The sequence below is a fragment of the Arachis stenosperma genome, chromosome 3, assembly GCF_014773155.1.
Source record: "Arachis stenosperma cultivar V10309 chromosome 3, arast.V10309.gnm1.PFL2, whole genome shotgun sequence".
Classification (NCBI taxonomy): Eukaryota; Viridiplantae; Streptophyta; class Magnoliopsida; order Fabales; family Fabaceae; genus Arachis; species Arachis stenosperma.
In genome coordinates this window covers 49,212,436-49,237,729 of record NC_080379.1, presented here as the reverse complement: position 1 = coordinate 49,237,729, position 25,294 = coordinate 49,212,436, and the positions used below count along the sequence as shown (strand labels likewise).

At 40.3% G+C, this 25,294-nt stretch overlaps 1 non-coding gene across 1 annotated transcript; it reads left to right on the top strand.

Moving 5' to 3' along the window:
* Positions 1-18,631: 18,631 nt before the first annotated feature.
* Positions 18,632-18,739, top strand: LOC130971661 (small nucleolar RNA R71). The gene has a single exon (XR_009082871.1). It is a non-coding gene; the product is annotated as a small nucleolar RNA R71 (small nucleolar RNA).
* Positions 18,740-25,294: the final 6,555 nt, after the last annotated feature.

Sequence of the window (25,294 nt, the reverse complement as noted above, 5' to 3'; positions counted from 1 at the left end):
AAGTATTAATGCAATTCTATTTTCTTCCATTCAATTCAACTTGTTCTTATTCCAAGATATACGTTGCACTTAACTATGATGAATGTGATGATCCGTGACACTCATCATCATTCTCACTTACGAATGCGCGTGATTGACAACCACTTCCGTTCTACCTTAGGTCAGGCGCATATCTCTTAGATTCCCTTACAGAATCTTCGTGGTATAGGCTAGATAGATGGCGGCATTCATGAGGATCCGGAAAGTCTAAGTCTAACCTTGTCTGTGGTATTCCGAGTAGGATCCTGGGAATCCGGAAAGTCTAACCTTGTCTGTGGTATTCCGAGTAGGATTCCGGTAATGAATGACTGTGACGTGCTTCAAACTTGCAAGTGCTGGGCGTTAGTGACAGACGCAAAAGAATCAAGGGATTCTATTCCAGTAGGAGCGGGAACCAACCAGTGATTAGCCGTGCTGTGACAGAGCGCGTGAGCGTAGTTTTCACTGCGAGGATGGGATGTAGCCTTCGGCCAGTGTGATGCCTCCAGACGATTAGCCATGCGAGTGACAGCCGCAGAGGACCATTTTCCAGAGAGGATACAAAGTAGCCATCGTCGAACGGTAAACCCCTATACACAGCTTGCCATGGAAAGGAGTAAGAAGGATTGAGTTGAAGCAATAGGAAAGTAGGCGTTCTTGAGCCATACAGTATCTCCATTCGCTTATCTGAAATTCCCACCAATGAATCTGCATAAGTATTCTATCCCTTTTATTATTTCTTCTATTTTCTTATTTCTATTTTCGAAACCATAAACGAATTTAATCTGCCTAACTGAGATTTACAAGGTGACCATAGCTTGCTTCATACCAACAATCTCTGTGGGATCGACCCTTACTCGCGTAAGGTTTATTACTTGGACGACCCAGTACACTTGCTGGTTAGCTGAACGGAGTTGTGAATTCAACTGGTGCCACAATAATGATTTCATACAAATACAAAAGAATATGGATCACAATTTCGTCCACCAATGGTATCATAAAGCTTCCGGGATCCTTAAGCTTCTCAGGTAAGCTTTCTAGGATAACTGCACTGCATTCTTCAGTGAGGTAAACTTTTTCAGTTTCCCTCCAATCCTTCTTATGACTTAAGATCTCTTTCATGAACTTGGCATAAGAGGGTATTTGCTCAAGTGCTTCTGTAAACGGAATCTTTATTTCAAGAGTTCTGAGATAGTCTGTAAAGTGGGCAAATTGCTTATCCTGTTTTGCTTGGCGGAGTTTTTGAGGATAAGGCATTTTGGCTTTGTATTCCTCAACCTTACTTGCTGCAGGTTTATTACCTGTAGAAGTGGGTTGGGAAGCCTTTTTAGAAGGGTTGTTATCTGCACTTGTATGTGACTGATCCCTCACTGGCGTTTGAATGCCAGGGGTGGAAGCTGGAGTGGCGTTAGACGCCAACTCCTTATCTGTTACTGGCGTCTGAATGCCAGAACTATGCTTCCCTTGGGTGTTTAACGCCGGATTCATGCTTGTTTCTGGCGTTGAACGCCAGAAATGAGCATGGTCTGGGCGTTCAGCGCCAACCTTATTCCTCTCTGGGCTCTGATTGTCCTCAGAGGGATTTTGAGTAGCCATTTGTTCATTTCTTGGCTTCCTGCTGCTTTGAAGTGAGGTATTTAATGTTTTCCCACTTCTTAATTGAACTGCTTGGCATTCTTCTGCTATTTGTTTTGTCAGTTACTTTTCTGTTTGCTTTAACTGTACTTTCATATTCCTGTTAGCCATTCTTGTTTCCTGTAGTATTTCCTTGAATTCGGCTAGCTGCTGAGTTAGAAAGTCTAATTGCTGATTGAATTCATTAGCCTGATCTACAGGACTGAGTTTAGTAGTTACTGTTTTAGCTTCTTCTTTCATGGAAGATTCACTGCTTAGGTACAGATGCTGATTTTTGGCAACTGTATCAATAAGCTCTTGAACTTCTTCAATTGTTTTTCTCATATGTATAGATCCACCGGCTGAGTGATCTAGAGAAATCTGAGCTTTTTCTGTAAGTCCATAGTAGAAAATGTCTAATTGCACCCACTCTGAAAATATCTCAGAGGGGCATTTTCTTAGCATCTCTCTGTATCTCTCCCAGGCATCATAAAAGGATTCATTATCTCCTTGTTTGAAGCCTTGGATGCTTAGCCTTAGCTGTGTCATCCGTTTTGGAGGAAAGTAGTGATTCAGGAATTTTTCTGACAGCTGTTTCCATGTCTTTATGCTGTTCTTAGGTTGGTTATTTAACCACCTCTTAGCTTGATCTTTTACAGCAAATGGAAACAGTAGTAATCTGTAGACATCCTGATATACTTCCTTATCATGCACTGTGTCAGTAATTTGTAAAAATTGTGCCAGAAATTCTGTAGGTTCTTCATGTGGAAGACCGGAATACTGGCAGCTTTGCTGCACCATGATAATGAGCTGAGGATTCAACTCAAAGCTACTAACTCCAATGGAGGGTATACAGATACTACTCCCATATGAAGCAGTAGTGGGGTTAGCATATGACCCCAGAGTCCTCTTGGACTGTGCATTTCCACTTTGTTCCATGATGGAGCAAGGGAGATGGTATGTATGTTGATATTATTTATTTTATAAAAATTTATTTTATAAAATAAAATAAATATGAAATTAATAAAAACGAAATAAATAAAATAAAAAAATTGGAAATATTTTGTGAAGATTTTCGAAAAATTTGAGGAAAAGGAGAAAGTGGTTAGGATAAAATTTTTGAAAAAGATAATAAAATATATATTAAAAAGATAAGAATTGAAAAATTTCGAAATTGAAATCTGAATTTTTATATAAAAATTTCGAGAATATAGTTTAAAATTAGTTAGAAAAGATATTTTTTTTTTGAATTTTGAATTTTATGATGAAAGAGAAAAAGCACACAAAAGACACAAGACTTAAAATTTTTTAGATCTAATGCTCCTTATTTTCGAAAATTTTGGAGGAAAAACACCAGGGAACACCAAACTTAAAAATTTTAAGATCAAAACACAAGAAAGACTCAAGAACACCTTGAAGATTCACAAGAACACCAAGAACAAAAGAAAGAACACCAAACTTAAAATTTTTAGAAAACCAAGATAAATTTTCGAAAATTAAAGAAAGATTAACAAGAAAACACCAAACTTAAAGTTTGGCACAAGATTAAATTAAGAAAAATTATTTAAAAAAAAATTTAAAAAGAAGATGCCGAATTGCCAAGAACATAAGCCAACGCTATAACCAACTGAGCTAAAAATGTAACGTATTTTAAAGATGTATTATTTTTATGGATAAAAGTATAATTTTTGAAAGTTAATGTTTTGAAAAAGCACGAGAAAAACAAGAAAAGACACAAAACAAGAAAAACTCAAGATCAAACAAGAGAATTTGACAAGAACAATTTGAAGATCAAGGAAGAACAAGAACATGCAATTCGAAAAATTAAGAGACAAAGAAAAGCATGCAATTGACACCAAACTTAGAACAAGACACTAAACTCACGAAAATTAGAAATTAATAAAGAAAAAAAATATATTTTTGAAAAATTTTTGAAAAGGGAATAAAGGACTCAGAATTTAATGACTCTATAACAACAAAAATAAATTATTCCTAATCTAAACAACAAAATAAACCTTTAGTTGTTCAAACTAGAATAATCCCCGGCAACGGCGCCAAAAACTTGGTGCACGAAATTGCAATCACACTTTTGCAATCCGCACAACTAACCAGCAAGTGCACTGGGTCGTCCAAGTAATACCTTACGTGAGTAAGGGTCGATCCCACAGGGATTATTGGTTTGAAGCAAGCTATGTTTATTTTATTAATCTTAGTCAGGATGCCAATAAGGTTATTTGGATTTAATTGTAAGAAGTAAAAGTGTTTGGAATAAGTAATTGTTACTTTATTAATGAAGAACATGTTGGGGTTTTGGAGATGCTTTGTCCTCTGAACTTCAACTCTTCCTTGAAATCCCTTTCCACAGGCAAGGCTCCTTCCATGGCAAGCTGTATGTAGGGTGTCACCATTGTCAGTGGCTACCTCCCATCCTCTCAGTGAAAATGGTCCAAATGCTCTGTCACAGCACGGCTAATCAGCTGTTGGTTCTCGATCATGTTGGAATAGGATCCATTGATCCTTTTGCGTTTGTCATCACGCCCAGCAATCGCGAGTTTGAAGCTCGTCACAGCCATTCATTCCTTGAATCCTACTCGGAATACCACAGACAAGGTTTAGACCTTCCAGATCCTCAAGAGTGGCCGCCATCAATTCTAGCTTATACCACGAAGATTCTGATTAAGGAATCTAAGAGAAGCTCATTCAGTCTGATGTAGAACGGAGGTGTTTGTCAGGCACACGTTCATGGATTTGAGGAAGGTGATGAATGTCACGGATCATCACCTTCTTCATGTTTAAGCGCACATGAACATCTTAGATAGGAACAAGCGTGTTTAAATGGAAAACAAAGGTAATTGTATTAATTCATCGAGACGCTGCAGAGCTCCTCACCCCCAACAATGGAGTTTAGAGACTCATGCTGCAAAAAGGTACAAATTTTAGATCTAAAATGTCATGAGATACAAAATAAGTCTCTAAAATTTGTTTAAATAGTAAACTAGTAACCTAGGTTTACAGAAAATGAGTAAACTAAGATAATTGGTGCAGAAATCCACTTCTGGGGCCCACTTGGTGTGTGCTAGGGCTGAGACTTAAGCCTCTCACGTGCTTAGGCTGTTTCTGGAGTTGAACGCCAGGTTGTAACGTGTTTTGGGTGTTGAACTCCAACTTGTAACCTGTTTCTGGCGCTAGACGCCAGACTGCAACATAGAACTGGCGTTGAACGCCAGTTTACGTCATCTATCTTTGCGCAAAGTATGAACTATTATATATTGCTGGAAAGCCCTGGATGTCTACTTTCCAACCCAATTGAGAGCGCGTCAATTGGACTCCTGTAGCTCCAAAAAATCCATTCCGAGTGTAGGGAGGTCAGGATCCAACAGCATCAGCAGTCCTTTTTCAGCCTAACTCAGATTTTTGCTCAGCTCCCTCAATTTCAGCCAGAAAATACCTGAAATCACAGAAAAATACACAAACTCATAGTAAAGTCCAGAAATATGATTTTTTCCTAAAAACTAATAATATTCTACTAAAAACTAATTAAAACATGCTAAAATCTACATGAAATTACCCCCAAAAATCGTATAAAATATCCGCTCATCAGCGCTCGCGTGCCTGATGCGACCGCGCGGATTGGAAGCTGCACGAACGACGCGAATGTGTGGAAGACGCGCACGCGTGGTATGAGAAACGCTGAGTGACGCGAATGCGTAAACGACGCGACTGCGTGACGTGCGCGATCTGCAGAATTACAGAAGTCGCTGGCACTGATTCTGGGCCGCATTTCAACCCAGTTTTTGGCCCAGAAATACAGATTAGAGCCAGGGAACATGCAGAGACAAGAACAACAATTCATTCCGCATAATTTCAAGTTTTTAGATCTGAATTTACTCCTCCCCTAGGTTTCTCACTTGAACATTCATAATTAGGATTTTGAAGAATTTTGGCTTTAGCTTTTGAGAAGGGTCTACCTCCGGTACTAGTCGTTATAGCTTGCTATTTTACTTTTCATTTACTCTTCCATATTCTTAATTTATCCAGAGTTGACATTGGATTATTCTTCATAGTTTATTAATACAAGACTATTTTTACTTTTAATTAATCTCTTTTATTATTATTTATTATGTCTTCTTTCACTTCCCCTATTGATTTTGTGAAATCTACAATTATGATTATGGAGTAGTTCCCCCAACTTGATTGGGAGATGATTAAAAGGAAAACCTTGAGTTAGAATACTCAAGAGTTCAATTGTAATTGGTTCATTGTTGGTTGGCTTGTTAATCACTAACTCTAGTCCTTCCCAAGGGAGAGGATTAGGACTTGTGAATAGAAGTTGACTTTTAATTTGACTTTCCTTCATTCGTTGAAGGTTAACTAAATGTAAACAATGACTAATTATTAATTGCTCTTGATAAAATTCTAACAAGGATAGAACTTCCAATTAATCTTCTCCCGGTCAAGATTTTATTTAAATCTTATAAATCCTCTAATTTAATTTTCTGCTCATCACATTCAAAACCCCTTTTGAAAACCTCTGATTGATAAAATAGCACATCTTCCTGCAACTCGTTGGGAGACAACCTGGGACTCATACTCCCAGTATTTTATTTCTAAAATTTGTGACAACCCTTTTTCTAAATTGACGAGTGAATTTTTGCCAGTTAAGAACTGTACTCACAACGCCATTTCTCTAATTAATTCTTAATCTGCGAATTTCCGCTCACATCAATTTTTGACGCCGTTGCCGGGGAGTTGCAACAGTGTGCTAATTTATTGATTGGAATTTATTTAATTGCATTTTTCTTTTTATTTTTATTACTATGAGCTACACGTTTCTTTCGTTAAATGACGCGTTCACTTCCTGATCTAAGCTTGCCAGTATTTGACCCTGAGATTGAAAGAACTATTTCACATATAAGGCAAGCTCGGCGTCGGCTAATCCTCTCCGAAGACGAATCTAAAACGTCATCTAAGGAAGAAACCAACTCCCTTTCCACTGATCCAGTTGCTTTACGTGCAGGTGACATGGCAGCACCTAGGAGAGTCACTATCCAGGAGGCTGCAGCCCCTGATTTTACACTACAACCATTCCAGGCACGCCACCCAGCAGTGGCTGTGGATTTTAAAATAAAGACTGCACTACTCAACTTGATACCCAAGTTTCATGGCTTACCTGCTCAAGAGCCTATCAAGCACCTTAGGGATTTTCAGACAGCTTGTTCTACTATTAAGCGTGATGGTACTGACGAAACTTCTATTTTGCTAAAGGCTTTCCCATTCTCTCTTGAGGGGAAGGCAAAAGAGTGGTACTACACTCAACCCGGAGCAACTATTTCTAACTGGGATATGCTTAGAAGAGAATTTTTAAAGAAATTCTTTCCGACTGAGGTTGCCGATAAACTGAGGAAAGACATTTCCATGATTGTTCAGGACGAATCTGAAACTCTCCACGAATATTGGGAGCGCTTCAATAATCTTTTGGAAGCATGTCCCCACCATATGATTGACAAGATAGTGTTGCTCGGCTAATTTACACAGGGCATGAAATCTCAAGATAAGACCACATTGGAAGGTGCTAGCAATGGGTCTATGAAGAAGTACAAGACTACGGAAGAGGCATGGCAATTGATTAGCGACTTAGCTGAATCTACTAGGAATCACAGGCAGAAACAAAGTCGGTCAAGAGCTGTTGCAGAGGTATCCTCTAGCAAGGAGACTGTTGTTATAACTTAGAGCTTATGTGAAATGACCTACTTACTGAAGCAGATGCAACTAAGTCAACAACAAGCTCATCGAGTTTAGCCTTCTCCACCACAACACAGCTAGCAGTTGGTCCCACAAAGAGTATGCGGGATCTGTGCCGATTATACTCATTATACTAATAAGTGTCCGCAACTCCAACAGGAAGACCACACTGTGGCAGCCACTCATAACTTCTATGACCGCCCCAATCAAGGGTACAACCAAGGTGGCAGCTACAACCATGGATGGCAGGATTACCCCAACCAAGGTTTTAGAGATAATTCTAACCAGGGTTGGAGAGACAATCATAACAGAGGAGGCAGAGATAACAATAGAAATCAGAGGTGGAATAACAATAATAACTTCAGGCAGCAGAATCAGAATCAGGCCTACAGAGCACCTCATCTAAGACAGCCTCAAGCATCTCAGCAGACCCCTCAGATCACTTACCCCTCTTCATCTCCTAATGATGAGTTACTACAATCTATTGATCGAAGACAACAGGCCATGGAAAACAACCTTACTTCTAATCTAAATGGTCTGAAATCTACCTTGCAAGCTGATGAGCGGATAATTTATACGCTTTTTGGCATTGTTTTTAGTATGTTTTTAGTATGTTTTAGTTAGTTTTTATTATATTTTTATTAGTTTTTAGTTAAAATTCACTTTTCTGGACTTTACTATGAGTTTGTGTGTTTTTCTATAATTTCAGGTATTTTCTGGCTGAAATTGAAGGACTTGAGCAAAAATCTGATTCAGAGACTGAAAAGGACTGCAGATGCTGTTGGATTCTGACCTCCCTGCACTCAAAGTGGATTTTCTGGAGTTACAGAAGCCCAATTGGCGCGCTCTCAACGGCGTTGGAAGATAGACATTCTGGGCTTTCCAGCAATGTATAATAGTCCATACTTTGCCCGAGATTTGATGGCCCAAACCGGCATTCCAAATCAGCTCAAGAATGCCCGGCGTTAAACGCCGGAACTGGCACAAGAATGGGAGTTAAACGCCCAAACTGGCACAAAAGCTGGTGTTTAACTCCAAGAGAAGTTTCTACACGAAAATTCTTCAATGCTCAGCCCAAGCACACACCAAGTGGGCCCGGAAGTGGATTTTTATGTCATTTACTCATTTCTGTAAACCCTAGGCTACTAGTTTTCTACATATAGGACCTTTTACTATTGTATTTTCATCTTGGTTTTTCTGGTTCCCTCTCTGGGGCCGAAGCCAATGATCACTCTTGTTCTTATGTATTTTCAACGGTGGAGTTTCTACACACCATAGATTAAGGTGTGGAGCTCTGCTGTACCTCGAGTATTAATGCAATTACTATTGTTCTTCTATTCAATTCAGCTTGTTCTTATTCTAAGATATTCATTCGTACCCAAGAACATGATGAATGTGATGATTATGTGACGCTCATCATCATTCTCACTTATGAATGAGTGCCTGACAACCACCTCCGTTCTACAAGCAAACAAGGCTTGAATGTATATCTCTTGGATCCATTAATCGAAATCTTCGTGGTATAAGTTAGAATTGATGGCGGCATTCAAGAGAATCCGGAAGGTCTAAACCTTGTCTGTGGTATTCTGAGTAGGATTCAATGATTGAATGACTGTGACGAGCTTCAAACTCCTGAAGGCTGGGCGTTAGTGACAGACGCAAAAGAATCAATGGATTCTATTCCAACCTGATTGAGAACCGACAGATGATTAGCCGTGCCGTGACAGGGTGCGTTGAACATTTTCACTGAGAGGACGGGACTGTAGCCACTGACAACGGTGATGTCCAACATACAGCTTGCTATGGAAAGGAGTAAGAAGGATTGGATGAAGACAGTAGGAAAGCAGAGAGACGGAAGGGACAAAGCATCTCCATACGCTTATCTGAAATTCTCACCAATGAATTACATAAGTATCCCTATCCTTGTTTTATGTTTTATTTATATATCATCCATAACCATTTGAATCTGCCTGACTAAGATTTACAAGGTGACCATAGCTTGCTTCATACCAACAATCTCCGTGGGATCGACCCTTACTCGCGTAAGGTTTATTACTTGGACGACCCAGTGCACTTGCTGGTTAGTTGTGCGAAGTTGTGATAAAGAGTTGAGATTGCAATTGAGCGTACCATGTTGATGGCGCCATTGACGATCACAATTTCGTGCACCAAGTTTTTGGCGCCGTTGCCGGGGAATTAAATGTCCTAACTACAGTTTCGCATTTGTTCCCTGCAATAACAGTGCCAAGTTTTGATCCGGCAACAACACCAAGTTTTTGGCGCCGTTGCCGGGGATTGTTTCGAGTATGGACAACTGACGGTTCATCTTGTTGCGTAGATTAGGTATTTTTTTTAGAGTTCTTAAGAATGAATTCTAGTGTTTCAAGGTGATGTTCTTATCATCACAAAAGCTGATTGATTCTCATCAATTTAGCTCTTGAATGTAATGTCCTGCTGAAGCTTGGCTAGCCATGTCTAATTCCTTTAGACTAAAGCTTTAGACTAACATTGCATGATTCCTGGAATTCTCATTAAGAATTTTGATATCTTTATTTTCTCTTCCACTTAATTTTCGAAAAATCCAAAAAAATTACAAAATCATAAAAACCAAAAATATTTTATGTTTCTTGTTGAGTCTAGTGTCTCATGTTAAGTTTGGTGTCAATTGCATGTTTCTGTTCTTCTTGCATTCATTCATGTGTCTTAAGTGATCTTCAAGATGTTCTTGATGATTTCCTTGCTCTGATCTTTGAGTTCTCTTGACTTGAGTGTTTTGTTATATGCATTCTCATTTTGTTAGTGTCAGTAGTATACAAACTTCTAAGTTTGGTGTCTTGCATGCATTGTTTATTTGATTTTAGTTGCATTTTTGATTTTTCTTTATTATTAAAAATCCAAAAATATTTTTAATTTGTGTCTTTTCAAGTCAATAATACAGAGAATTGAGGATTCAGAACATACAGCAGAGGAATTACACAGAAAAAGCTGGACATTCAAAACGCCCAGTGAAGAAGGCAAACTGGCGTTTAAACGCCAGCCAGGGTGCCTGGCTGGGCGTTTAACGCCCAAAAGGGTAGTGCTTTGGGCGTTAAACGCCAGAATGTGCACCATTCTGGGCGTTTAACGCCAAGATGGCACAAGAGGGAAGATTCTATTTTTAATTCAAAATTTTTTTCAAGATTTCAAAATTTTTCAAAATCAAATCTTTTTCAAATCATATCTTTTCAATCAAATCTTTTTCAAAATCAATTTCTTTCCATTTTCAAAAATACTTGCTATCAATTAATGATTTGATTCAACATTTCAAGTATGTTGCCTTTTCTGTTGAGAAAGGTTTAATGTTTGAATCATATCTTTTCTTGTTAGCCAAGTCATAAATTTTTAAAATCAAATCTTTTTAAATTGTTTTTTTTTCAAATCACATCTTTTTCAAAATTAATTTTTCAATCATATCTTTTTGATTTCTAATTTCAAAATCTTTTTTAAAAATCACTTGATTTCTTTTCCACTCTTAGTTTTCGAAAATCAATTAGTATTTTTCAAAATGTTTTTAAATCTTTTACTTAATTTTCGAAAATTTCTTCCCCTCTTCTCACATCCTTCTATTTATGGACTAACACTATTCCTCAATGAACAATTCGAACTCCATCTCTCTTGATAAGTTCGAATTCTTCTACTTCTTCCTTCTATTTTTCTTTTCCTCTGACACCTCAAGGAATCTCTATACTGTGACATAGAGAATTCCATATTTTCTTGTTCTCTTCTCTTTCATATGAGCAGGAGCAAAGATAAAAGCATTCTTGTTGAGGCTGACCCTGAACCTGAAAGGACCTTGAAGCGAAAGCTAAGAGAAGCTAAGGCACAACTCTCTGTAGAGGACCTAACAGAAATCTTCAAACAAGAAGAACCCATGGCAGCCGAAAACAACAACAATGCCAACAATGCAAGAAAGGTGCTGGGTAACTTTACTGCACCTACTCACGACTTCTATGGGAGAAGCATCTCTATCCCTGCCATTGGAGCAAACAACTTTGAGCTTAAGCCTCAATTAGTTTCTCTAATGCAACAGAACTGCAAGTTCCATGGACTTCCATTGGAAGATCCTCATCAGTTTTAAGCTGAATTCTTGCGAATATGTGACACTGTCAAGACTAATGGGGTTGACCCTGAGGTCTACAGACTTATGCTATTCCCTTTTGCTGTAAGAGACAGAGCTAGGATATGGTTGGACTCACAACCTAAAGAAAGCCTGAACTCTTGGGAAAAGCTAGTCAATGCCTTCTTGGCAAAGTTCTTTCCACCTCAAAAATTGAGTAAGCTTAGAGTGGAAGTCCAAACCTTCAGACAGAAGGAAGGAGAATCCCTCTATGAAGCTTGGGAAAGATACAAACAATTGATCAGAAAATGTCCCTCTGACATGCTTTCTGAATGGAGCATCATAGGTATCTTCTATGATGGTCTGTCTGAACTATCCAAGATGTCTTTGGATAGCTCTGCTGGAGGATCTCTTCATCTGAAGAAGACACCTACAGAAGCTCAAAAACTAATTGAAATGGTTGCAAATAACCAATTCATGTACACTTCTGAAAGGAATCCTATGAACAATGGGACGAATCAGAAGAAAGGAGTTCTTGAGATTGATACTCTGAATGCCATATTGGCTCAGAACAAAATATTGACTCAGCAAGTCAATTTGATTTCTCAAAGTCTGTCTGGAATGCAAGCTGCACCAGGCAGTACTAAGGACGCTTCATCTAAAGAAGAAGCTTATGATCCTGAGAACCCTTCAATGGAAGAGGTGAATTACATGGGAGAACCCTATGAAAACACCTATAATTCTTCATGGAGAAATCATCCAAATCTCTCATGGAAGGATCAACAGAGACCTCAACAAGGTTTCAACAATAATAATGGTGGAAGAAATAGGTTTAGCAATGGCAAGCCTTTTCTATCATCTTCTCAGTAACAGACAGAGAATTCTAAGCAGAGCCACTCTGACTTAGCAACCATGGTCTCTGATCTAATCAAAACCACTCAAAGTTTCATGACTGAAACAAGGTCCTCCATTAGGAATTTGGAGGCACAAGTGGGACAGCTGAGTAAGAAAGTTACTGAACTCCCTCCTAGTACTCTTCCAAGTAATACAGAAGAGAATCCAAAAGGAGAGTGCAAGGCCATTAACATGACCTACATGGCCGAACTTGGAGAGGAGAAAGAGACAGTGAACGCCACTGAGGAAAACCTCAATGGACGTCCACTGGCCTCCAATGAGACCATAGAGATTCCATTGGACTTACTTCTGCCATTCATGAGCTCTGATGAGTATTCTTCCTCTGAAGAGGATGAATATGTCACTGAAGAGCAAGTTGCCAAGTACCTTGGAGCAATCATGAAGCTAAATGACAAGTTATTTGGTAATGAGACTTGGGAGGATAAACCTCCTTTGCTCACCAAAGAACTGGATGACTTGACTAGGCAGAGATTACCTCAAAAGAGACAAGATCTTGGGAAGTTTTCAATACCTTGTACCATAGGCACCATGACCTTTAAGAAGGCTCTGTGTGACTTAGGGTCAAGTGTAAACCTCATGCCTCTCTCTGTAATGGAGAAGCTAGGGATCTTTGAGGTGCAAGCTGCAAGAATCTCACTAGAGATGGCAAACAATTCAAGAAAACAAGCGTATGGACTTGTAGAGGATGTACTGGTGAAGATTGAAGACCATTACATCCCTGCTGATTTCATAGTCTTAGAGACTGGGAAGTGCATGGATGAATCCATCATCCTTGGCAGACCCTTCCTAGCCACAGCAAAGGCTGTGATTGATGTTGACAGAGGAGAATTGATCATTCAAGTGAATGAAGAATTCTTTGTGTTTAAGGCTCAAGGATATCCCTCTGTCACCATGGAGAGGAAGCATGAAGAGCTTCTCTCAAAACAGAGTCAAACAGAGCCCCCACAGTCAAACTCTAAGTTTGGTGTTGGGAGGCCACAACCAAATTCTAAGTTTGGTGTTGAACCCCCACATTCAAAATCTAAGTTTGGTGTTGGGAGGTTCCAACATTGCTCTGAGTATGTTTGAGGCTCCACGAGAGCCCACTATCAAGCTACTGACATTAAAGAAGCGCTTGTTGGGAGGCAACCCAGTGTTATATTTAATTTATTTTCCTTTGTTATTTTATGTTTTCTGTAGGTTGATGATCATGGGAAGTCACAAAATCAATTGAAAAAAGCAAAAACAGAATGAAAAACAGAAAGAAAAATAGCACACCCTGGAGGAGAACTTGCTGGCGTTTAAACGCCAGTGAAGCTAGCAAATGGGCGTTTAACGCCCAGTCTAACGCCCAGAATGGTGCCAGACTGGCGTTAAACGCCAGGAAAGGGCAAGAAGCTAGTGTTAAACGCCAGAAATGGGCACCAGCCCGGCGTTTAACGCCAGAATTGGCACAGGGAGCAATTTTGCTCGCCACTTGGTGCAGGGATGACTTTTCCTTGACACCTCAGGATCTGTGGACCCCACAGGATCCCCACCTACCCCACCACCCTCTCTCTTCTTCACCCATTCACCAATCACCTCAACACCTCTTCCCCAAAAAACCCTTCACCTATCAAATCCCATCTTTCTCTTCACCACTCACATTCATCCTTCATAAAACCCCACCTACCTCACCATTCAAATTCAAACCACTTTCCCTCCCAAACCCACCCTCCCATAGCCGAACCCTACCACTCTCTCCACCCCTATATAAACCCATCTTCACTCCCTCATTTTCACACACCCTAAACACTACTTCTCCCCCTTTGGCCGAACCACAAAGCCATCTCCATCTCCTCTATTTCTTCTTCTTCTACTCTCTTCTTTCTTCTTTTGCTCGAGGACGAGCAAACCTTTTAAGTTTGGTGTGGTAAAAGCATTGCTTTTTATTTTTCCATAACCATTTATGGCATCCAAAGCCGGAGAAACCTCTAGAAAGAAGAAAGGGAAGGCAAAAGCTTCCACCTCCGAGTCATGGGAGATGGAGAGATTCATCTCAAGGGTGCATCAAGACCACTTCTATGAAGTTGTGGCCTTGAAGAAGGTGATCCCCGAGGTCCCTTTCAAACTCAAAAAGAGTGAATATCCGGAGATTCGACATGAGATTCGAAGAAGAGGTTGGGAAGTTCTTACCAACCCCATTCAACAAGTCGGAATCTTAATAGTTCAAGAGTTCTATGCCAATGCATGGATCACCAAGAACCATGATCAAAGTGTGAACCCGGACCCAAAGAATTGGCTTACAATGGTTTGGGGGAAATGCTTAGATTTTAGTCCAGAAAATGTAAGGTTGGCATTCAACTTGCCCATGATGCAAGGAGATGAACACCCTTACACTAGAAGGGTCAACTTTGATCAAAGGTTGGACCAAGTCCTCATAGACATCTGTGAAGAGGGTGCCCAATGGAAGAGAGATTCAAGAGGGAAGCCGGTTCAATTGAGAAGGCATGACCTCAAGCCCGTAGCTAGGGGATGGTTGGAGTTTATCCAACTCTCAATCATTCCCACTAGCAACCGGTCCGAAGTTACTATAGACCGGGCCATCATGATCCACAGTATCATGATTGGAGAAGAAGTAGAAGTTCATGAGGTTATAGTCCAAGAACTTTATAAGGTGGCGGACAAGTCCTCTACCTTGGCAAGGTTAGCCTTTCCTCATCTCATTTGTCACCTCTGTTATTCAGTAGGAGTTGACATAGAGGGAGACATCCCCATTGATGAGGACAAGCCCATCACTAAGAAAAAGATAGAGCAAACAAGAGATCTCACTCATCATGAAATTCCTGAGATGCCTCAAGGGATGCACTTTCCTCCACAAAACTATTGGGAGCAAATCAACACCTCCCTAGGAGAATTGAGTTCCAACATGGGACAACTAAGGGAGGTGTTTAGTTGCTCCCAATAGTTTTGTGGAGGAAAGTGCATCCCTTGAGGCATCTCAGGGATCTCATGATGAGTGGGGTCTCTTGTGTGCTCCATCCTCTTCTTAGTGATGGGCTTGTCCTCATCAATAGGGGTGTCTCCCTCTATGTCAACTCTAACTGAATAACAGAGGTGACAAATGAGATGAGGGAAGGCTAACCTTGCCAAGGTAGAGGACCTGTCCGCCACCTTATAAAGCTCTTGAGCTATAACCTCATGAACTTCTATTCCTTCTCCAATCATGATGCTATGAATCATGATAGCCTGGTCTATGGTAACTTCGGACCGGTTGCTAGTGGGAATGATTGAGCGTTGGATGAACTCCAACCATCCTCTAGCTACGGGCTTGAGGTCATGCCTTCTCAATTGAACCGGCTTCCCTCTTGAATCTCTCTTTCATTGGGCGCCTTCTTCACATATGACTGTGAGGACTTGGTCCAACCTTTGATCAAAGTTGACCCTTCTAGTGTAAGGGTGTTCATCTCCTTGCATCATGGGCAAATTGAATGCCAACCTTACACTTTCCGGACTAAAATCCAAGTATTTCCCCCGAACCATAGTAAGATAATTCTTTGGATTCGGGTTCACACTTTGATCATGGTTCTTGGTGATCCATGCATTGGCATAGAACTCTTGAACCATCAAGATTCCGACTTGTTGAATGGGGTTGGTGAGGACTTCCCAACCTCTTCTTCGGATCTCATGTCGGATCTCCAGATATTCACTCTTTTTGAGTGAAAAAGGGACCTCGGGGATCACCTTCTTCAAGGCCACAACTTCATAGAAGTGGTCTTGATGCACCCTTGAGATGAATCTCTCCATCTCCCATGACTCGGAGGTAGAAGCTTTTGCCTTCCCTTTCCTCTTTCTAGAGGTTTCTCTGGCCTTGGATGCCATAAATGGTTATGGAAAAACGAAAAAAGCAACGCTTTTACCACACCAAACTTAAAAGGTTTGCTCGTCCTCGAGCAAAAGAAGAAAGAAGAGAGTAGAAGAAGAAGAAATGAGGAAGAAGGGAATGGCTTTTGTGTTCGGCCAAAGAGGGGGAGAAGTGGTGTTTAGGTTGTGTGAAAATGAAGGGGTGAAGAAGGGTTTATATAGGAGAGGGGGGCTCATGGTTCGGTCATGTGAGGGTGGGTTTGGGAGGGAAAGTGGTTTGAATTTGAATGGTGAGGTAGGTGGGGTTGGTGGGGATCCTGTGGGGTCCACAGATCCTGAGGTGTCAAGGAAAAGTCATCCCTGCACCAAATGGCATGCAAAATCACGTTTTGAGCCAATTCTGGCTTTAAACGCCGGGCTGGTGCCCATTTCTGGCGTTTAACGCCAGGTTCTTGCCCTTTTCTGGCGTTTAACGCCCAGAATGGTGCCAGACTGGGCGTTAAACGCCCACCTGCTAGCCTTACTGGCGTTTAAACGCCAGTAAGTTCTTCCTCCAGGGTGTGCTGTTTTTCTTCCTGTTTTTCATTCTGTTTTTGCTTTTTCAATTGATTTTGTGACTTCTCATGATCATCAACCTACAAATAACAAAAGAAAATAGATAAAATATAGCATTGGGTTACCTCCCAACAAGCGCTTCTTTAATGTCAGTAGCTTGACAGAGGGCTCTCATGGAGCCTCACATTTTCTCAGAGCAATGTTGGAACCTCCCAACACCAAACTTAGAGTTTGAATGTGGGGGTTCAACACCAAACTTAAAGTTGGTTGTGGCCTCCCAACATCAACCTTAGAGTTTGACTGTGGGGGCTCTGTTTGACTCTGACTTGAGAGAAGCTCTTCATGCTTCCTCTCCATGGTGACAGAGGGATATCATTGAGCCTTAAACACAAAGGATTCTTCATTCACTTGAATGATCAGTTCGCCTCTATCAACCTCAATCACAGCCTTTGCTGTGGCTAGGAAGGGTCTGCCAAGGATGATGGTTTCATCCATGCACTTCCCAGTCTCTAGGACTATGAAATCAGCAGGGATGTAATGGTTTTCAATCTTCACCAAAACATCCTCTACAAGTCCATGAGCTTGTTTTCTTGAGTTGTCTGCCATCTCTAATGAGATTCTTGCAGCTTGCACCTCAAAGATCCCTAGCTTCTCCATTACAGAGAGAGGCATGAGGTTTACACTTGACCCTAAGTCACACAGAGCCTTCTTGAAGGTCATGGTGCCTATGGTACAAGGTATTGAAAACTTCCCAGGATCTTGTCTCTTTTGAGGTAATTTCTGCCTAGACAAGTCATCCAGTTCTTTGGTGAGCAAAGGGGGTTCATTCTCCCAAGTCACATTTCCAAATAACTTGTCATTTAGCTTCATGATTGCTCCAAGGTATTTGGCAACTTGCTCTTCAGTGACATACTCATCCTCTTCAGAGGAAGAATACTCATCAGAGCTCATGAAAGGCAGAAGTAAATCCAATGGAATCTCTATGGTCTCATTTTGAGCCTCAGATTCCCATGGTTCCTCATTGGGGAACTCAGTGGAGGTCAGTGCACGCCCATTGAGGTCTTCCTCAGTGGCGTTTACTTCCTCTCCTTCCTCTCCAAATTCGGCCATGTTGATGGCCTTGCACTCTCCTTTTGGATTTTCTTCTGTATTGCTTGGGAGAGTACTAGGAGGGAGTTCAGTAATTTTCTTGCTCAGCTGTCCCACTTGTGCCTCCAAATTCCTAATGGAAGACCTTATTTCAGTCATGAAACTTTGAGTGGTTTTGATTAGATCAGAGACCATAGTTGCTAAGTCAGAGGGGTTTTGCTTAGAATTCTCTGTCTGTTGCTGAGAAGATGATGGAAAAGGCTTGCCATTGCTAAACCTGTTTCTTCCACCATTATTGTTGTTGAAACTTTGTTGAGGTCTCTGTTGATCCTTCCATGAGAAATTTGGATGATTTCTCCATGAAGAATTATAGGTGTTTCCATAGGGTTCTCCTAGGTAATTCACCTCTTCCATTGAAGGGTTCTCAGGATCATAAGCTTCTTCTTCAGATGAAGCATCCTTAGTACTGCTTGGTGCATTTTGCATTCCAGACAGACTTTGAGAAATCAAATTGACTTGTTGAGTCAATATCTTGTTCTGCGCCAAAATGGCATTCAGAGTATCAATCTCAAGAACTCCTTTCTTCTGATTAGTCCTATTGTTCACAGGATTCCTTTCAGAAGTGTACATGAATTGGTTATTTGCAACCATTTCAATCAGCTCTTGAGCTTCTGTAGGCGTCTTCTTCAGATGAAGAGATCCTCCAGCAGAGCTATCCAAAGACATCTTGGACAGTTCAGAGAGACCATCATAGAAAATACCTATGATGCTCCATTCAGAAAGCATGTCAGAAGGACATTTTCTGATCAGTTGTTTGTATCTTTCCCAAGCTTCATAGAGGGATTCTCCATCCTTCTGTCTGAAGGTTTGGACTTCCACTCTAAGCTTACTCAATTTTTGAGGTGGAAAGAACTTTGCCAAGAAGGCATTGACTAGCTTTTCCCATGAGTCCAGGCTTTCTTTAGGTTGTGAGTCCAACCATGTCCTAGCTCTGTCTCTTACAGCAAAAGGGAATAGCATAAGTCTGTAGACCTCAGGGTCAACCCCATTAGTCTTGACAGTGTCACAGATTTGCAAGAATTCAGCTAAAAACTGATGGGGATCTTTCAATGGAAGTCCATGAAACTTGCAATTTTGTTGCATTAGAGAAACTAATTGAGGCTTAAGCTCAAAGTTGTTTGCTCCAATGGCAGGGATAGAGATGCTTCTCCCATAGAAGTCGGGAGTAGGTGCAGTAAAGTCACCCAGCACCTTCCTTGCATTGTTGGCATTGTTGTTGTTTTCGGCTGCCATGTGTTCTTCTTCTTTGAAGATTTCTGTTAGGTTCTCTACAGAGAGTTGTGCCTTAGCTTCTCTTAGCTTTCGCTTCAAGGTCCTTTCAGGTTCAGGGTTAGCTTCAACAAGAATGCCTTTGTCTCTGCTCCTGCTCATATGAAAGAGAAGAGAACAAGAAAATGTGGAATCCTCTATGTCACAGTAGAGAGATTCCTTGAGGTGTCAGAAGAACAGAAAAATAGAAGAAAGAGGTAGAAGAATTCGAACTTAATCAGAGAGAGTTCGAATTGTGCATTGAGAAGGAGTGGTACTCCATAAATAAAAGGATGTGGGAAGAGGGGAAGAGAATTTTCGAAAATTAATTAAAAAGTTTGAAAACATTTTGAAAAACACTAATTAATTTTCGAAAATAAGAGTGGGAAAGAAATCAAGTGATTTTTGAAAAAGATTTTGAAATTAGAAGTCAAAAAGATTTGATTGAAAACTATTTTGAAAAAGATGAGGTTAAGAAGATATGATTGATTTTAAAAAATATGTGATTGAGAAGATATGATTTGAAAACAATTTTAAAAAGATTTGATTAAAAAAAAATTAATGACTTGCCTAACAAGAAAAGATATGATTCAAACATTAAACCTTTCTCAACAGAAAAGGCAACATACTTGAAATGTTTAATCAAATCATTAATTGTTAGCAAGTATCTTTGAAAAAGGAAAGAAATTGATTTTGAAAACATTTGATTGAAAAGATATGATTTGAAAAAGATTTGATTTTGAAAAACTTTGAAAACTTGAAAAAAAATTGATTTGAAAACAAAATCCTCCCCCTTGTGCCATCCTGGCGTTAAACGCCCAGAATGGTGCACATTCTGGCGTTTAACGCCCAATGCACTATCTTTTTGGGCGTTAAACGCCCAACCAGGCACCCTGGCTGGCGTTTAAACGCCAGTCTGTCCTTCTTCACTGGGCGTTTTGAACGCCCAGCTTTTTCTGTGTAATTCCTCTACTGCATGTTCTGAATCTTCAGTTCCCTGTACTATTGACTTGAAAATAGAACCAAGATCAAATAAACAATACATGCAAGACACCAAACTTAAAATTAGACACTAGACTCAAACAAGAAACATAAAATATTTTTGGTTTTTATGATTTTGAAAATTTTTTTGTGTTTTTTTTTTCGAAAATTATATGAAAATAGAAAATAAAAGTTTCAGAATTCTTAATTGGATTCCAGGAATCATTGCAATGCTAGTCTAAGACTCCGGTCCAGGAATTAGACATGGCTTTTCAGCCAGCCAAGCTTTCAGAGAAAGCTTCGGTCCAAAACACTAGACATGGCCAATGACCAGCCAAGCCTTAGCAGATCATTGCTCCAATAGCAAGATTGATAGAGATCAACAAGCTCTTGTGATGATCAGTTGAAACCTCAGTCCAATAAGATTAGACATGGCTTCTCAGCCAGCCAGATTTCAACAGATCATCATGAAACTCTAGAACTCATTCTTAAGAACTCTGAAGAAAAATACCTAATCTAAGCAACAAGATGAACCGTCAGTTGTCCATACACAAAACAATCCCCGGCAACGGCGCCAAAAACTTGGTGTGCGAAATTGTGATCACTACTTTTCACAACTCAAATAATCCCTAGTAATGGCCCCAAAAACTTGGTGCTCAATACCATGGCATAAACACAACTTTGCACAACTAACCAGCAAGTGCACTGGGTCGTCCAAGTAATAAACCTTACGCGAGTAAGGGTCGATCCCACGGAGATTGTTGGTATGAAGCAAGCTATGGTCACCTTGTAAATCTTAGTCAGGCAGACTCAAATGGGTATAGTGATATACGAATAAAGCATAAAGATAAGGATAGAGGTGTGATGAGCGGATAATTTGTACGCTTTTTGGCATTGTTTTTAGTATGTTTTTAGTATGATCTAGTTAGTTTTTAGTATATTTTTATTAGTTTTTAGTTAAAATTCACTTTTCTGGACTTTACTATGAGTTTGTGTGTTTTTTGTGATTTCAGGTATTTTCTGACTGAAATTGAGGGACCTGAGCAAAAATCTGATTCAGAGACTGAAAAGGACTGCAGATGCTGTTGGATTCTGACCTCCCTGCACTCGAAGTGGATTTTCTGGAGCTACAGAAGCCCAATTGGCGCACTCTCAACGGAATTGGAAAGTAGACATCCTGGGCTTTCCAGAAATGTATAATAGTCCATACTTTGCCCAAGATTTGATGGCCCAAACTGGCGTGGCAATTCAGCCTCAGAATTTCCAGCGTTTAACGCTGGAACTGGCATAAAACTTGGAGTTAAACGCCCAAACTGGCATGAAAGCTGGCGTTTAACTCCAGAAAAGGTCTCTACACATGAAAGCTTCAATGCTCAGCCCAAGCACACACCAAGTGGGCCCGGAAGTGGATTTTTCTGTCATTTACTCATTTCTGTAAACCTTAGGTTACTAGTTTACTATTAATAGGATCTTTTGACATTGTATCTGGACCTCATGACACTTTACACGTTTCTTTGTGTACTTTCCACGGCATGAGTCTCTAAACCCCATGGTTGGGGGTGAGGAGCTCTGCTGTGTCTTGATGGATTAATGCAATTACTACTGTTTCTTATTCAATCATGCTTGCTTCCATTCTAAGATATCACTTGTTCTTAACCCGGATGAATGTGATGATCCGTGACACTCATCATATTCTCAACTATGAACGTGTGCCTGACAACCACCTCCGTTCTACCTTAGATTGAGTAGATATCTCTTGGATTCTTTAATCAGAATCTTCGTGGTATAAGCTAGAACTGATGGCGGCATTCAAGAGAATTTGGAAGGTCTAAACCTTGTCTGTGGTATTCTGAGTAGGATTCAATGATTGAATGACTGTGACGAGCTTCAAACTCCTGAAGGCGGGGCGTTAGTGACAGACACAAAAGAGTCAATGGATTCTATTCCGGCCTGATTGAGGACCGACAGATGGATAGCCGTGCCGTGACAGGGTGCGTTGAACATTTCCACTGAGAGGATGGGAGGTAGCCATTGACAACGGTGAAACCCTACATACAGCTTGCCATGGAAGGAGCCTTGCGTGTTTGATGAAGAAGACAGTAGGAAAGCAGAGATTCAGAAGATGGAGCATCTCCAAAACCTCAACCTATTCTCCATTACTGCATAACAAGTACTTATTTCATGTTCTTTTGCTTTTCACAATCAATCCTGATAATTTCTGATATCCTGACTAAGAAGTACAAGATAACCATAGCTTGCTTCAAGCCGATAATCTCCGTGGGATCGACCCTTGCTCACGCAAGGTATTACTTGGACAACCCAGTGCACTTGCTGGTTAGTTGTGCGGGATTGCAAAAGTGTGATTGCAATTTCGTGCACCAAGTTTTTGGCGCCGTTGCCGGGGATTGTTCGAGTTTGGACAACTGACGGCTTATCTTGTTGCTTAGATTAGGACTGTTTTGTTTTTAATTGGTTTAGAGTCTTTTAGTTGAGTCTAGTTTCATATTCTAAGTTTGGTGTCAATTGCATGCTTTTGCTTTTCTTTTAATTTTCGATTTTGCATGTCCTTAGTCCCTTTTTGATCCGTAAAAGTTCTAAGTTTGGTGTCCCCTTTGTGTTTTTCCCTTAAAATTTTCGAAAAAAAAATTGTGTTTGATTTTTTAAAAATTTTAAGTTTGGTGTCATTTTGTTGTTTTTCTCTTTCCTCTTTTCAAAAATCAAATCTTTTTCATAAAAATTTTTCAATCATATCTTTCTAATTGCTAATCTCAAAATCTTTTTAATTAACTACTTGATTCAGTTTTCAATTTGCTTTGATCTTATTTTTTCCAAATTTTCGAATTTTTTTTCTTTTGATGTTATTTTATTTTTCGGTTAATTCAAAAAAAATAAATAAAATTTATCTATTTGCAATTCATATCATTTCCCTTTTATCCATTATGGACCTAAGTGGGATTGATCAGTCCAAAAGGACTCTGGGGTCATATGCTAACCCCATTACAGCTGCATATGGGAGTAGCATCTGTACACCTCCCATCAAAGCAAGCAGCTTTGAGCTAAATCCTCAACTCATTATCATAGTGCAGCAAAATTGCCAGTATTCCGGTCTTCCACAGGAAGAACCTACTGAGTTTCTGGCACAGTTCTTACAAATTGCTGACACAGTACATGATAAAGAGGTGGATCAGGATGTCTACAGACTCTTACTGTTTCCATTTGCTGTAAAAGATCAAGCTAAAAGGTGGTTGAATAACCAACCTACAGCAAGCATAAAGACATGGAAACAGTTATCAGATAAATTCCTGAATCATTTTTACCCTCCAAAGAGGATGACACAGCTAAGGCTGGACATCCAAGGCTTTAAACAAGAGGATAATGAATCCCTTTATAATGCCTGGGAGAGGTATAGAGGTATGCTAAGAAAATGCCCCTCTGAAATGTTTTCAGAGTGGGTACAGTTAGACATCTTCTACTATGGGCTTACAGAAAAAGCTCAGATGTCTTTAGACCACTCAGCTGGTGGATCTATACACATGAGAAAGACTATTGAAGAAGCTCAAGAGCTTATAGACACTGTTGCTAGAAACCAATATTTGTACTCTAGCAATGAGTTCTCTCCAGAAGAGGAAGTCATGACAGTAGTCACTGACCCTAATCCTCAAGAACAGATGATGGAGCTTAATCAACAATTGCTTCTGATGACAGAACAGTTAGCAGAATTTAAAGAGATGCTCTATGAAACTAAAGTTGCTAACAAGAACATAGAACTGCAGTTGAATCAAGCAAAATAGCAAATATCTAAACAGATAACAGAGGAGTGTCAAGTAGTTCAACTGAGGAGTGGGAAGACACTGAATACCACTGCTCAAAAGAGCAAAAAGCCAAACAGGGAACAATTGACAGAGGAGAACCAAACCACTGTTCAAAATCCCTCTGAGGACAGTAAGAGCCCAGAGAGGAATGTTATTGGCGTTCAAACGCCAGAAAGGGAAGGAAAGCTGGCGTTAAACGCCCATTCCTTGCCCAGTTCTGGCGTTCAAACGCCAGAAAAGGGAGAGAAGTTGGCATTTAACGCCCAATCTTCACCCATTCCTGGCATTCAAACGCCAAGGGAAGATCAGACACCTGAGAGTGCTGACAGTAATCCCTTTAACAAGGCTTCTTCAACCACTTCTGTAAGGAATAAACCTGCAGCATCTAAGGTTGAAGACTATAAAGCCAAGATGCCTTATCCTCAAAAACTCCGCCAAGCGGAATAGGATAAGCAATTTGCCCGCTTTGCAGACTATCTAAGGAATCTTGAAATAAAGATTCCGTTTGCAGAGGCACTTGAGCAAATACCTTCTTATGCTAAGTTCATGAAAGAGATCCTAAGTCATAAGAAGGACTGGAGAGAAACTGAAAAAGTGTTTCTCACTGAAGAATGTAGTGCAGTCATTCTGAAAAGCTTACCAGAAAAGCTTCAGGATCCTGGAAGCTTTATGATACCATGCACATTAGAAGGTGCTTGCACCAAGACAGCCCTGTGTGATCTTGGAGCAAGCATCAATCTAATACCTGCATCCACTATCAGAAAGCTTGGGTTGGCTGGAGAAGTCAAACCAACCAGGATATGCCTCCAACTTGCTGATGGCTCTATTAAACATCCATCAGGCATAATAGAGGATATGATTGTCAAGGTTGGGCCATTTGCCTTTCCATCTGACTTTGTGGTGCTGGAAATGGAGGAGCACAAGAGTGCAACTCTCATTCTGGGAAGACCATTCCTAGCAACTGGACGGACTCTCATTGATGTACAAAAAGGGGAAGTGACCCTAAGAGTCAATGAGGATGAGTTCAAGTTGAATGCTGTGAAAGCTATGCAGCATCAGACACCAAATGACTGCATGGGCGCTGACATTATTGATCTTTGGTGGAAGAGATCAATATGACTGAAAGCCTAGAATCAGAGCTTGAAGACATCTTCAAGGATGCTCAGCCTGATCAAGAAGAACCACAGGAAACAAGGGAATTTTCGAAAAATTCCGCAGGAGGAGGATAAGCCTCCCAAACCTGAACTCAAACCACTACCACCATCCTGAAATATGCATTTTTGGGAGGGGTGAAACTTTTCCAGTGATTATAAGTGGTGCACGAAATTGCAATAACACTTTT